Source organism: Arachis hypogaea, chromosome 3 (assembly GCF_003086295.3).
Source record: "Arachis hypogaea cultivar Tifrunner chromosome 3, arahy.Tifrunner.gnm2.J5K5, whole genome shotgun sequence".
Lineage (NCBI taxonomy): Eukaryota > Viridiplantae > Streptophyta > Magnoliopsida > Fabales > Fabaceae > Arachis > Arachis hypogaea.
Window position 1 is genome coordinate 59,314,535 of NC_092038.1, and position 13,133 is coordinate 59,327,667.

A 13,133-nucleotide genomic window follows, 5' to 3' on the forward strand; every position below is an offset into this window, starting at 1 on the left:
CAAACGAAATGACGTTTGGGAATTGGTGCCTAAACCAAGTAATCAAACAATTGTAGGAACAAAATAGGTTTTTAGAAATAAACTCGATGAAAATGGTACAATTGTTAGAAACAAAGCTAGATTAGTAGCTAAAGGTTATAATCAAGAGGAAGGCATTGATTATGACGAAACTTATGCTCCCGTAGCTAGATTAGAAGCAATTAGGATGTTACTTGCTTTTGCATCCTCTTATAACTTCAAACTTTATCAAATGGATGTTAAGAGTGCATTTCTTAATGGTTTCATTCAAGAAGAAGTATATGTTGAACAACCTCCCGGTTTTGAGGATTATGAAAATCCTAATCATGTTTTTAAACTCAAGAAAGCTCTTTATGGTCTTAAACAAGCTCCAAGAGCTTGGTATGAACGTTTGAGCAAGTTTTTAATAGAAAAGGGTTTTAGAAGAGGGAAGGTTGATACAACTTTATTTATCTTGATTGAAAACAAAAATATCCTTTTGGTACAAGTTTACGTCGATGACATAATATTTGGTTCAACTAACGAATCACTTTGCAAGTTTTTCTCAAACCTTATGCAAAGTGAATTTGAAATGTCCATGATGGGCGAACTCAACTTCTTCCTTGGTCTTCAAATCAAACAAGGAAAAGAAGGAACTTTCGTTAGCCAAACCAAATATTGCAAGGAATTGCTCAAAAGATTTGGAATGGACAATGCTAAGGCAATGGACACACCAATGAGCACTACTTGCTACCTTGACAAAGATGAACAAGGTAAAAGCATAGATGTAAAGAAGTATAGAGGCATGATAGGATCATTACTTTATCTAACGGCAAGTAGGCCAGATATCATGTTTAGTGTATGCATGTGTGCGAGATACCAAGCTAATCCTAAGGAATCTCACTTAAGTGCGGTGAAAAGGATTATGAAGTATCTCATAGGAACATTAAATGTTGGATTGTGGTATCCGAAAGGATCCACTTGTGATTTGATTGGTTATTCCGATTCCGATTTTGCCTGTTGCAAATTGGATAGGAAAAGCACTAGCGGCACTTGTCACTTGCTAGGAAACTCTCTTGTTTCATGGCATAGTAAGAAACAAGTAAGTGTAGCCTTGTCTACCGCCGAAGCCGAGTATGTAGCCGCCGGTAGTTGTTGCGCCCAAATTTTATGGATGAAACAACAACTTGTGGACTATGGACTCATGTTTGATCACATTCCTATCAAATGTGATAATACTAGTGCAATAAATTTAACCAAGAATCCGGTTCAACATTCAAGAACCAAGCATATTGAGATTAGACATCACTTCATAAGAGACCATGTTCAAAAGGGTGATGTGGTTATTGAATTTGTCGAAACTAGTAAACAACTAGCGGACATCTTCACTAAACCTTTATGTAAAGAAAGTTTTTTTAACATCCGAAATGAACTTGGTATCTTGGATTCTAATCTAATATGATTTGTTTGAATTCATTGTATTTATATTGCTATTTTTGTATCTCTTACTAACTTAAGCATTGGAGATATCCAATTAGCCATTGTTTTGTAGGTTTATGAGTTGATGAATGAGTGATTAATCTTGAGGTAGATTAAAGAATTTGAAGATTATAAACAATGGAGGATCAACAAATTGAAGTTTATAATGGTTTAAGTGAGTATATACATGATGGAACTCAAAGGATTGAAGAAAGAACCACCAAAGGATGAAAATTTGGTGATTCTGGGCAAAATGATGCATGTTGCATCGATGCAACCAAGCTTTGCATCGATGCAAAGCACACAACGTGCTATGTGCATCGATGCAAAGCCTATTGCATCGATGCAAACACGACCAAATTGCACAAAAACACGTGAATTTGGCATTTTTGAGCAACAAAACCCCACTTTTTCATCATCTTCAACCTCACAACTCATATCCCCACATTCAAACCTCCATAACCTCCAAAACAAGCTCACATATAGCTTCATACAACTCACAAAACTTTGATACCCACTACAAACAAATTACATATTTGAAGTCCCCACATTCTCCTCTACAAAACCCATAAAACAAAATCATCCACAATGCCTAGAATCAAGAGAACCATCAAGAAGTCAAAAGGCTCTTCAAGTGTGGTTCCACCTCCAAATGATCATCCTTTGGCAAGGTACTTTGCTTCTAATGAAGATCTTCAATTCTATGAGGCAAGGCTCGCCGGAAGAAAGGAAATTCCTCCAAGGTATTTGGATCCGACCCTTCTTGTCATTCATAAGTTTGATACTCTTAAGGCTATTCTAGTTCATCAAGGCCTCATGGATTTTGTTCAAATTAAGAGTAAATATTATCCGAATTTAGTTGCCATAGCCTATAGTACACTCATGATTGAGATTGATGAGGAAGATGAATCAAATTTCACATTATTCTTCAAGATAGGAAGAAAGGATTATAGGCTAGATGGTGATGAGTTAGCCACCATTTGGGAGTTGCCAAATCAAGGTGACTTGTTTCAAGGTGGTAAAACCCCAATTGATGAATGGGGTTATTCAAAGGACAATGCCATGCATTTGTTCAACCTTGTACAAGGAGCTCACTCCAAAATTAGTTGCAATTCAATGAATGCGGAACATAGAACTTTGTTATATCTAGTCACCTATGTATTGCAACCTAGAATATCCGGGCATGCGAACGTAAATGATGAAGATTTGATTGTCATGTGGGCTATGATGAATGGGATTAAGATTAATTGGCCATACTTTATAGTACAACATATGATTAGGCTCAAGATGAAGGATAGGAATGGTGGATTAGGATTCCTTTGCCTATGGTCTAAAGTCTTTGATTATGTTGGTATTGATGTATCAAATGAGATTGCCAAGGAAGTACCACCTCAATCTTGTATCAACACTCATCTTCTCAACAAAATGGGAAGAAGAAATGTTGATGAACAAGGTCCTCAAGAGCAAGCTCCTCCACAAGCACCTCAAGCTCAAGAACCACCCTCCTTGGTTGATGTAATGAGAGAATTACAATCCATCAACCAAAACATCCAAAGGATTGAAGTAGAGCATGGTAGGCAACTTGAAGCACTTAATCGTCGTGTGTCTCGTGTAGATCATCGCACGGGTCGCTTGGATCGTCGTATTGATGACTTATATGAGCATTTCGGCATCCACCTACCGTATGAAGAGGATAATGATGATGATGAAGACCAAGATTGATTGTCTCCTCTTCATCAAGTCACTTTTTATTGCTTTATGTTTATTTGATTATATGAATTGTTAAACTAACTCCTAGTAAGCTAAGGATTTCTATTATGGTTTAAATACTTTCATATTTCCTTCATAATTTTGTTTAATGATTAATGCTTGTATGCTTATTTGGTGAATAACTCAAAATAGGCTTGGTACCCCTATTTTAAGTTAATGTGCATGCTTTGATATATTTCACTTCTTTAGGGGGAATTATGCATGCTTGTTATATATAAAAAGAGGAAATCAAATTCTTTTTGAAAGGGGGAATATCTCATCCTTGAGATTAAAAGAGAAATTGAACTTAAAAAAAATTTTTTTTTTCATTGTTTTATGCATGCTTCTATGACACACTTCAAACTCCTTTCTTTTTGATAATGTCAAAAGGGGGAAGAGAAGTTTGAGGATATTTGAAGTTTTGAAGTTTTGAAAAAGAAGAAGTTTGAGGATTTGAAAAGAAGAAATAAGTTTGCGAAACAATGATTTCAAAAAGACTTCCGCTAAGCAAAAACTTTGATATCTAAATCGTTTTCTTTGATAAACGCCCTTTAAGGGAACAAATGCACATATTTAGGGGGAACTCCTGCAAAATTTTTTTTGTGAAGTCTTCTCCAAAGCTTTCTATAAAACAAAGTGCATTATTGTTGCTTTCAAAATCATTTATAAATGCATATCCTCAAAATTGGTTTGTCATTATCAAAAAGGGGGAAATTGTAAATCATGTTGCTTGTATGCGAAGTTTGTATTCGTAGGTTTTGATGAATGACAAACCAACAAACGACATGAAAGACAAACCAACAAACAACTTGAATGAACAAGCATGTTGAAAGATCAACCAACATTCAACGTTGAGGAATGAAGAGTTGAAAGCAACACAACAACAACAAGAAACTCAAGTCCACAACATTTGAAGACAAGTATAGTGTCTTAGGACTTAGGTAACTTCTTGTTAAGAACCAATTGCTAAATCTCTCAACACACACTCACAAAATGTTTTGATTATCATATCATATGCACATCTTGCAATTCGATGCTAGCCAAATGGTTTAAAACTTGTTTTCAAAGGTATAAAAGCATAGGAATTGACTCCAACAAGTTTGAGATCAATCCTAAGTATTTTGAAGTGATTTTAAGCCATTCTTTAAGGTTTGCATCGATGCACACTCATCTTGCATCGATGCAAAGCATGCAACGACTTGTTGCATCGATGCAAAGATGTTTGCATCGATGCAACCTAGCTGAAAATTCAAATTTCAGCTTCAAAGACACATTTGCATCGATGCAAAGTGTTATGCATCGATGCAAATGATTCAAAAACATAAAAAACGGCTAGTTTTGACAAAAAGGCTCCATCCCACTAACTCCCCAACATTTCTAAGGTTTGGGGAGTCTATAAATAGATGGATTGAAGCCTTATTTCATATACTTGAGTATTTGCAAACTATCTTGTTCATATTCCTTCATTCTACACATTTTTTAAGGTGTTATAATACACAATTTGAGAGAGCAATATCAATTGGTTCAATAGTGCTAAACTTGTAATCATACACTCTTCTAGAGAGTACTCATTTCATCTCAACAATTCTTTGAGAATTGTTTTCTTGTACACTTTGTAAATTGGAGTGTGATCTCCAAGGTTGAGTCAAGAGTTATAAACACTATAGTCGGTGAGGATACCAAAGAGGTATACTAAGTACTCAAGGCAAATCTTAGAGAAGGTATCTCTAAGTGGAGTGGGTTAGTATACGAGTGGTGATCATATACCGTGAGGTGTTAGAAACTAAGGACTCGGATTGTAAAAGGTTTTTGCGCGAGCACCTTGAAGCTTGGCAATAGTGGAACTTCTCAATTGCGATTGAGAAAGAAAGTGGACGTAGGACAAGGATTGTGCCGAACCACTCTAAATAGCGTTTGCATCTCTCCAAACTCATCTCTTCAATATTATTGTCTTTTACCTTTGAGCAAATAAATTGTGATCGAAAAGTAGCTTCGTAAGTACTTAAGGAGTAGCTTAAGTCCGATTGGTGAAAAGCTTGATCAATTTATTTAAGTTGGTGTCTATTGGAAAGTAAAAGCTCCTTATAAATGCTTAGCAATTGAGTTAAGCTCTTGGAAAAATACTAGTACAATAACACTTTTGTATATTGTCTTTAACTTTCGCAAAAAGATTCATTGTTGTTGCAATACTCAATTCACCCCCCCTCTTGAGTAATTGTGCATAGGTTCTACAAAGGACTGCAGATGCTGTTGGATTCTGACCTCCCTGCACTTGAAGTGGATTTTTTGGAGCTACAGAAGCCCAATTGGCGCGCTTAAACGCCGGAACTGGCACAAGAATGGGAGTTAAACGCCCAAACTGGCACAAAAGCTTTCGTTTAACTCCAAGAAGAGTCTCTACACGAAAATGCTTCAATGCTCAGCCCAAGCACACACCAAGTGGGCCCGGAAGTGGATTTTTCTGTCATTTACTCATATTTGTAAACCCTAGGCTACTAGTTCTCTATAAGTAGGACCTTTTACTATTGTATATTCATCTTTTGATCACTTTAGATCTCTAGATCATCTTTTGATCACCTTAGATCTCTAGATCATCTTTTGATCATGTTTTTATGATTGAACCCTCTTTGGGAGGCTGGCCATTCGGCCATGCCTAGACCTTGTTCTTATGTATTTTTAACGGTGGAGTTTCTACACACCATAGATTAAGGTGTGGAGCTCTGCTGTACCTCGAGTATTAATGCAATTACTATTGTTCTTCTATTCATTTCAGCTTATTCTTATTCTAAGATATCACTTGTTTTTCAACTTGATGAATGTGATGATCCGTGACACTCATCATCATTCTCACCTATGAACGTGTGCCTGACAACCACCACCGTTCTACCTTAGATTGAGTGGATATCTCTTGGATTCCTTAATCAGAATCTTCGTGGTATAAGCTAGAATTGATGGCGGCATTCAAGAGAATCCGGAAGGTCTAAACCTTGTTTGTGGTATTCTGAGTAGGATTCAAGGATTGAATGACTGTGACAAGCTTCAAACTCGCGATTGTGGGGCGTTAGTGATAGACACAAAAGAATCACTGGATTCTATTCTGACATGATCGAGAACCGACAGCTGAATAGCCGTGCTGTGACAGAGCGCGTTGAACATTTTCACTGAGAGGACGGGACTGTAGCCATTGACAATGGTGATGCCCAACATACAGCTTGCCATGGAAAGGAGTAAGAAGGATTGGATGAAGACAGTAGGAAAGCAGAGAGACGGAAGGGACAAAGCATCTCCATACGCTTATCTGAAATTCTCACCAATGAATTGCATAAGTATCTCTATCCTTATTTTATGTTTTATTTATCTTTTAATCATTAATCCTCCATAACCATTTGAATCCGCCTGACTGAGATTTACAAGATGACCATAGCTTGCTTTATACCAATAACCTCCGTTGGATCGACCCTTACTCGCGTAAGGTTTATTACTTGGACGACCCAGTGCACTTGCTAGTTAGTTGTGTGAAGTTGTGATAAAGAGTTGAGATTGCAATTGAGCGTACCATGTTGATGGCGCCATTGATTATCACAATTTCGTGCACCAACCCCAGGTCACACAGAGCCTTTTCAAAGGTCATGGTGCCTATGGTACAGGGTATTAAGAATTTGCCAGGATCTTGTCTCTTTTGAGGTAAGGTTTGCTGAACCCATGTATCTAGTTCACTGATGAGCAAGGGAGGTTCACCTTCCCAAGTCTCATTACCAAATAACTTGGCATTCAGCTTCATGACAGCTCCTAGATATTGAACAACTTGCTCTCCAGTTACATCTTCATCCTCTTTAGAGGAAGAATAGTCTTCAGAGCTCATGAATGGTAGAAGGAGGTTTAATGGGATCTCTATGGTCTCTATATGAGCTTCAGATTCCCTTGGGTCCTCAATAGGGAACTCCTTCTTACTTGAGAGATGTCCCATGAGGTATTCCTTATTGGGATTCATGTCCTCTCCTTCCTCTCTAGGTTCGGCCATGTTGATTATATCAATGGCCTTGCACTCTCTTTTTGGATTCTCTTCAGTATTGCTTGTGAGAGTACTAGGAGGAGTTTCAGTGATTTTTTTACTCAGCTGGCCCACTTGTGCCTCCAGATTTCCGATGGAGGACCTTGTTTCACTCATTAAACTTTAAAGTGGCCATAGATAGATCAGAGACTAAATTTGCTAAGTTAGAGGTACTCTGTTCATAATTCTCTGTCTGTTGCTGAGAAGATGATGGATAAGGCTTGATATTGCTAAGCCTATTTCTTCCACCATTATTAAAGCCTTGTTGAGGCTTTTGTTGATCCTTCCATGAGAAATTTGGATGATTTCTCCATGATGAATTATAGGTGTTTCCATAAGGTTCACCTATATAATTTACCTCTGCTATTGCAGGGTTTTCAGGATCATAAGCTTCTCTTCAGAAGATGCCTCTTTAGTACTGTTGGATGCATTTTGCCATCCATTCAGACTTTGAGAAATCATGTTGACTTGCTGAGTCAACATTTTATTCCGAGCTAATATGGCATTCAGAGCATCAATTTCAAGAACTCCCTTCCTTTGAGGCGTCCCATTATTCACGAAATTCCTCTCAGAAGTGTAAATGAACTGGTTATTTGCAACCATGTCAATAAGTTCTTGAGCCTCTGCAGGCGTTTTCTTTAGGGGAATGGATCCACCTGCAGAATAGTCCAGTGACATCTTAGAGAACTTAGATAGACCATAATAGAATATATCTAACATGGTCCATTCTGAAAATATGTCAGAAGGACATCTTTTGGTCATCTGCTTGTATCTCTCCCAAGCTTCATAGAGGGATTCACCATCTTTTTGTTTGAAGGTCTGAACATCCACTCTAAGCTTGCTCAGCTTTTGAGGAGGAAAGAATTTAGCCAAGAAGGCCGTGACCAGCTTATCCCAAGAGTCCAGGCTATCTTTAGGTTGAGAGTCTAACCATGCTCTAGCTCAGTCTCTTACAGCAAAAGGGAAAAGTATGAGCCTGTAGACTTCAGGATCTACTCCATTAGTCTTAACAGTCTCACAGATCTGCAAGAACTCAGTTAAGAACTGGTAGGGATCTTCTGATGGAAGTCCATGAAACTTGCAGTTCTGTTGCATTAGAGCAACTAATTGAGGTTTTAGCTCAAAATTGTTTGCTTCAATGGTAGGAATTGAGATGCTTCTTCCATCAAACTTGGAAGTAGGTGCAGTATAATCACCAAGCATCCTTCTTGCATTATTGTTGTTGGGTTCGGCTGCCATCTCCTTTTCTTGTTCAAAAATTTTAGCAAGGTTGTCTCTGGATTGTTGTAATTTAGCTTCTCTTAGTTTTCTCTTCAGAGTCCTTTCAGGTTCTGGATCAGCTTCAACAAGAATACCTTTTTCCTTATTCCTGCTCATATGAAAGAGAAGAGAATAGAAAAAGAAGAGGAATCCTCTATGTCACAGTAAAGAGGTTCCTTATTGTTAGTAGAAGAAGAAAGGAAATAAAGAAAGGAAAATCCAAACACAAAGGTGAGGATAGGGGCAGTGATTTGAGATGAAGAGAAGTGTTAGTGAATGAATAAATAAATAGAATAAGATGAGAGACAGAAGTTTTCAAAAATAATTTTGAAAAGGAGTTAATGATTTTTGAAAATTAAGATAAGAATAAAATTAAAATTAAAATTTTAAAATAATTAATTAATTAAAAAAAGAATTTTTGAAAAAGAGGGAGGTATTTTCAAAAATTAGAGAGAGAAAAGTCTTTAGGTGGTTTGGAAAAAGATATGAAACAAACAAAAAGTCAAATAGTTAATTGAAAAAGATTTGAAAATCAAATTTGAAAAGATAAGAAGATAAGAAGATAAGAAGTTAGAAAAGATATTTTAAAATCAAATTTTTGAAAAAAGATAAAATTTTGAAAAAAAGATATGATATAAAAGATAAAATGAAAAGATATGATTAAAAAGATATGGTTAGAAAAGATTTAATTTTTAAAATTAAAATTAATTACTTAACTAACAAGAAACTAAAAGATAAGATACTAGAATTTAAAGATTGAACCTTTCTTAACAAGAAAGTAACAAACTTCAAATTTTTGAACCAATCACATTACTTGTTAGTTAAGTTTCAAAAATTTTGAAATAAAATTAAGAAAAGATTTTGAAAATAATTTTTTGAAATTTTCGAAAATCATGAGAGAAAAATGAAAAAGATTTGAATTTTGAAAAAGTTTTAAAAAGATAAGATTTTTTTAAAATTTGAAAAATTGACTTGACTTATAGGAACTAACTAATTTTAAAATTTTTTTGACTAATTCAACCCAAATTTTCGAAATTTTGAGAGAAAAAAGGAAAAGATTTTTTTTTTTATTTTTGAATTTTTAATGATGAGAGAGAAAAACACAAATATGACCCAAAACATGAAAATTTTGGATCAAAACCAATGATGCATGCAAGAACACTATGAATGTCAAGATGAACACCAAGAACACTTTGAAGATCATGATGAACATAAAGAACATATTTTTGAAAAAAAGTTTTGATGCAAAGAAAACATGCAAGACACCAAACCTAGAAATCTTTAATGCTTAGACAATATGAATGCAAAGATGCACATGAAAAACAATAGAAGACACAAAACAAGAAAACATCAAGATCAAACAAGAAGACATATCAAGAACAACTTGAAGATCATGAAGAACACTATGAATGCATGAATTTTCGAAAATTGTAAGAACAAAATGAATATGCAATTGACACCAAACTTAAAACATGACACAAGACTCAAACAAGAAACACAAAAATATTTTTGATTTTTATAATTTTATTATTTTTTTGGATTTTATTTTATTTTTTTCGAAAACATATAGGAAAAAGGAAGTAATGAATTCAAAGTCCTCAATCAAAATTCCAGGAATCATACCAGGTTAGTCTAAAGCTTGATGGCCAGCCAAGCTTCAGCATACCATTTTGAAACTCTAGAATTCATTCTTAAAAACTCTGAAGGATTTCTTGAAAATAGAGGGAGAATTTTGAAAAATATTTTTGAAAACTTTTTGAAAAGAAAATAAAAAAGAAAATTACCTAATCTGAGCAACAAGATGAACCATCAGTTGTCCATACTCGAACAATCCCCGGCAACGGTGCCAAAAACTTGGTGCACGAAATTGTGATCATCAACAATGGCGCCAAAAACTTGGTAGCGCTCTCAAACATGAATCACACTTAGTCACAACTCCACACAACTAACCAACAAGTGCACTGGGTCGTCCAAGTAATACCTTACGTGAGTAAGGGTCGATCCCACGGAGATTGTTGGTATGAAGCAAGCTATGGTCATCCTGTAAATCTCAGTTAGGTGGATAGTAAATATTATGGAGTTTTCGAATAATAAATAAAGCAGAAAATAAAGATAGAGTTACTCATGTAATTCAATGGTGGGAATTTCAGATAAGTGTATGGAGATGCTTGTCCCTGTTGGATCTTTGCTTTCCTACTGCCTTCCTTCAATCCTTCTTATTCCTTTCCATGGCAAGTTGTATGTAGGGCATCACCGTTGTCAATGGCTACATCCCATCCTCTCAGTGAAAAAGGTCCAAATGCTCTGTCACGGCATGGCTAATCATCTGTCGGTTCTCGATCATGTTGGAATAGAATCCCTTGGTTCTTTTGCATTTGTCATCACGCCCAACAATCGCGAGTTTGAAGCTCGTCACAGTCATTCAATCCCTGAATCCTACTCGGAATACCACAGACAAGGTTTAGACTTTCCGGATTCTCATAAATGCCGCCATCAATCTAGCTTATACCACGAAGATTCTGATTAAGGAATCCAAGAGATATGCGCCCGGTCTAAAGTAGAACAGAAGTGGTTGTCAGTCACGTCTTCATAGGTGAGAATGATGATGAGTGTCACGGATCATCACATTCATCATGTTGAAATGCAACAAATATCTTAGAACAGGAATAGCTAAATTGAATAGAAAATAGTAGTAATTGCATTAAAACTTGAGGTACAGCAGAGCTCCACACCCTTAATCTATGGTGTGTAGAAACTCCACCGTTGAAAATACATAAGTGATGAAGGTTCAGGCATGGCCGAATGGCCAGCCCCCCAAACGTAATCAAAAGACCGAATGGTCAAAAGACTATATTGTCAAAAGACCTTATTGTCAAAAGACACTGAATACAATAGTAAAATGTCCTATTTGTACTAAACTAGCTACTAGGGTTTACAGAAGTAAGTAATTAATGCAGAAATCCACTTTCGGGGCCCACTTGGTGTGTGTTTGGGATGAGCTTGAGCTTTACACGTGCAGAGGCTTCTTTTGGAGTTGAACGCCAAGTTGTAACGTGTTTTTGGTGTTCAACTCTGGTTCGTGACGTGTTTCTGGCGTTTGACTCCAGAATGCAGCATGGAACTGGCGTTGAGCACCAGTTTACATTGTCAAATTTCGAATAAAGTATGGACTATTATATATTTCTGAAAAGATCTGGATGTCTACTTTCTAACAGCGTTGTAAGCGCGCCATTTAGAGTTCTGTAGCTCTAGAAAATCCATTTCGAGTGCAGGGAGGTCAGATTCCAACAGTATCAGCAGTCCTTTGTCAGCCTCCTTATCAGAGTTAGTAGAATTCAAGTCAATTAGCAACTTTCAATTATCAATCAACAAAAGAGTTTGATAATTCAAGAGTCTCTAATTACTCAACCAAAGCCAAGAATATAGGAAGCTAAAATAAAAATCAAATATCTGAAATACCTCGATTTATATTAAATAGAAAGTTAGATTGAACATAGGAATCCATAAACCAAATTGGCAACATCAAGTAACCAACTAAAGTAATAGAATAAATAAAAGTAGAAGAAAACATAAAGTAAGGTAAAGGAATATTAAACCTGGAATTGAAAAGACGAAGAAATCCTAGTCCTAAATCCTAATCCTAAATCTTAAATCCTAAGAGAGAGGAGAGAGCCTCTCTCTCTCTAAAAGCTACATCTAAAAACCTAAAATTATGAATTATCAGCTTCTTCTTTTGAATGAATGGATTCTCCCACTTTATAGCTTCTAATCTGTGTTTCTGGACATGGATCTGGGCCAAAAGAGGGTTCAGAAATCGCTAGGAGCGTTTTCTGCAATTTCTGCACGTAGCGTCTGTCACGCGTACGCGTGGGTCACGTGTTCGCGTCATTTGGAGTTTTTTCTTGTCACGCATTCGTGCCAATTGCGTTATGCTCAAGGCATGCGTCCGCGTCGTCCACGCATGCGCGTTGTTTGCGTTTTGCGCTAAGCACGCGTCTTCGTCGTCCATGCGTTTGCGTCACTGCTTTTTCTTCAAAACTACATTTTTGTGCTTTCCTTCCATTTTTGTATGTTTCCTTTTTATCCTCTTAGTCATTCCTGCCCTATGAAACTTGAAAAATACTTAACACACAAATTACGGCATCGAATGGTAATAAAGGATAATTAAATTTAATATTTTGAAAGCATAGGAAACATGTTTTCTCATATATCATAAAATAAGGAAGGAATAGTAACGCCATGCAATTTAAATGAATAAGTGGGTGAAGATTTGATAAAAACACTCAATTTATGCACAAGATGAATCATAAAATAGGGGTTTATCAACCAACCCTCTCATATTCTTCAATCTTGATATGCTCCGGAGGTTGTTGAGATTCACATGGTAGTTCCGCATCTCCTAAATCTTCGGCCACTTCCTCCTTTGTTTCAATAACCATAGGCTTCTCCAATTTCTCCACTACTACTACCGATTCTTCCTTTTTCACCGGATTCTCTGATATCTTCTTCATGCTTTGCTCTTCCTCTGGCTTTTCACATGTGTTTATGGAAACTACTTGAGTATTCAAACTTTGGTGGGCTAAAGTGTGCACCACCT

General features: G+C 36.4%; 1 non-coding gene across 1 annotated transcript; it reads left to right on the top strand.

The window, feature by feature from the left end:
- Window positions 1-8,012: 8,012 nt before the first annotated feature.
- On the top strand, window positions 8,013-8,116 carry LOC112793641 (small nucleolar RNA R71). The gene has a single exon (XR_003198343.1). It is a non-coding gene; the product is annotated as a small nucleolar RNA R71 (small nucleolar RNA).
- Window positions 8,117-13,133: the final 5,017 nt, after the last annotated feature.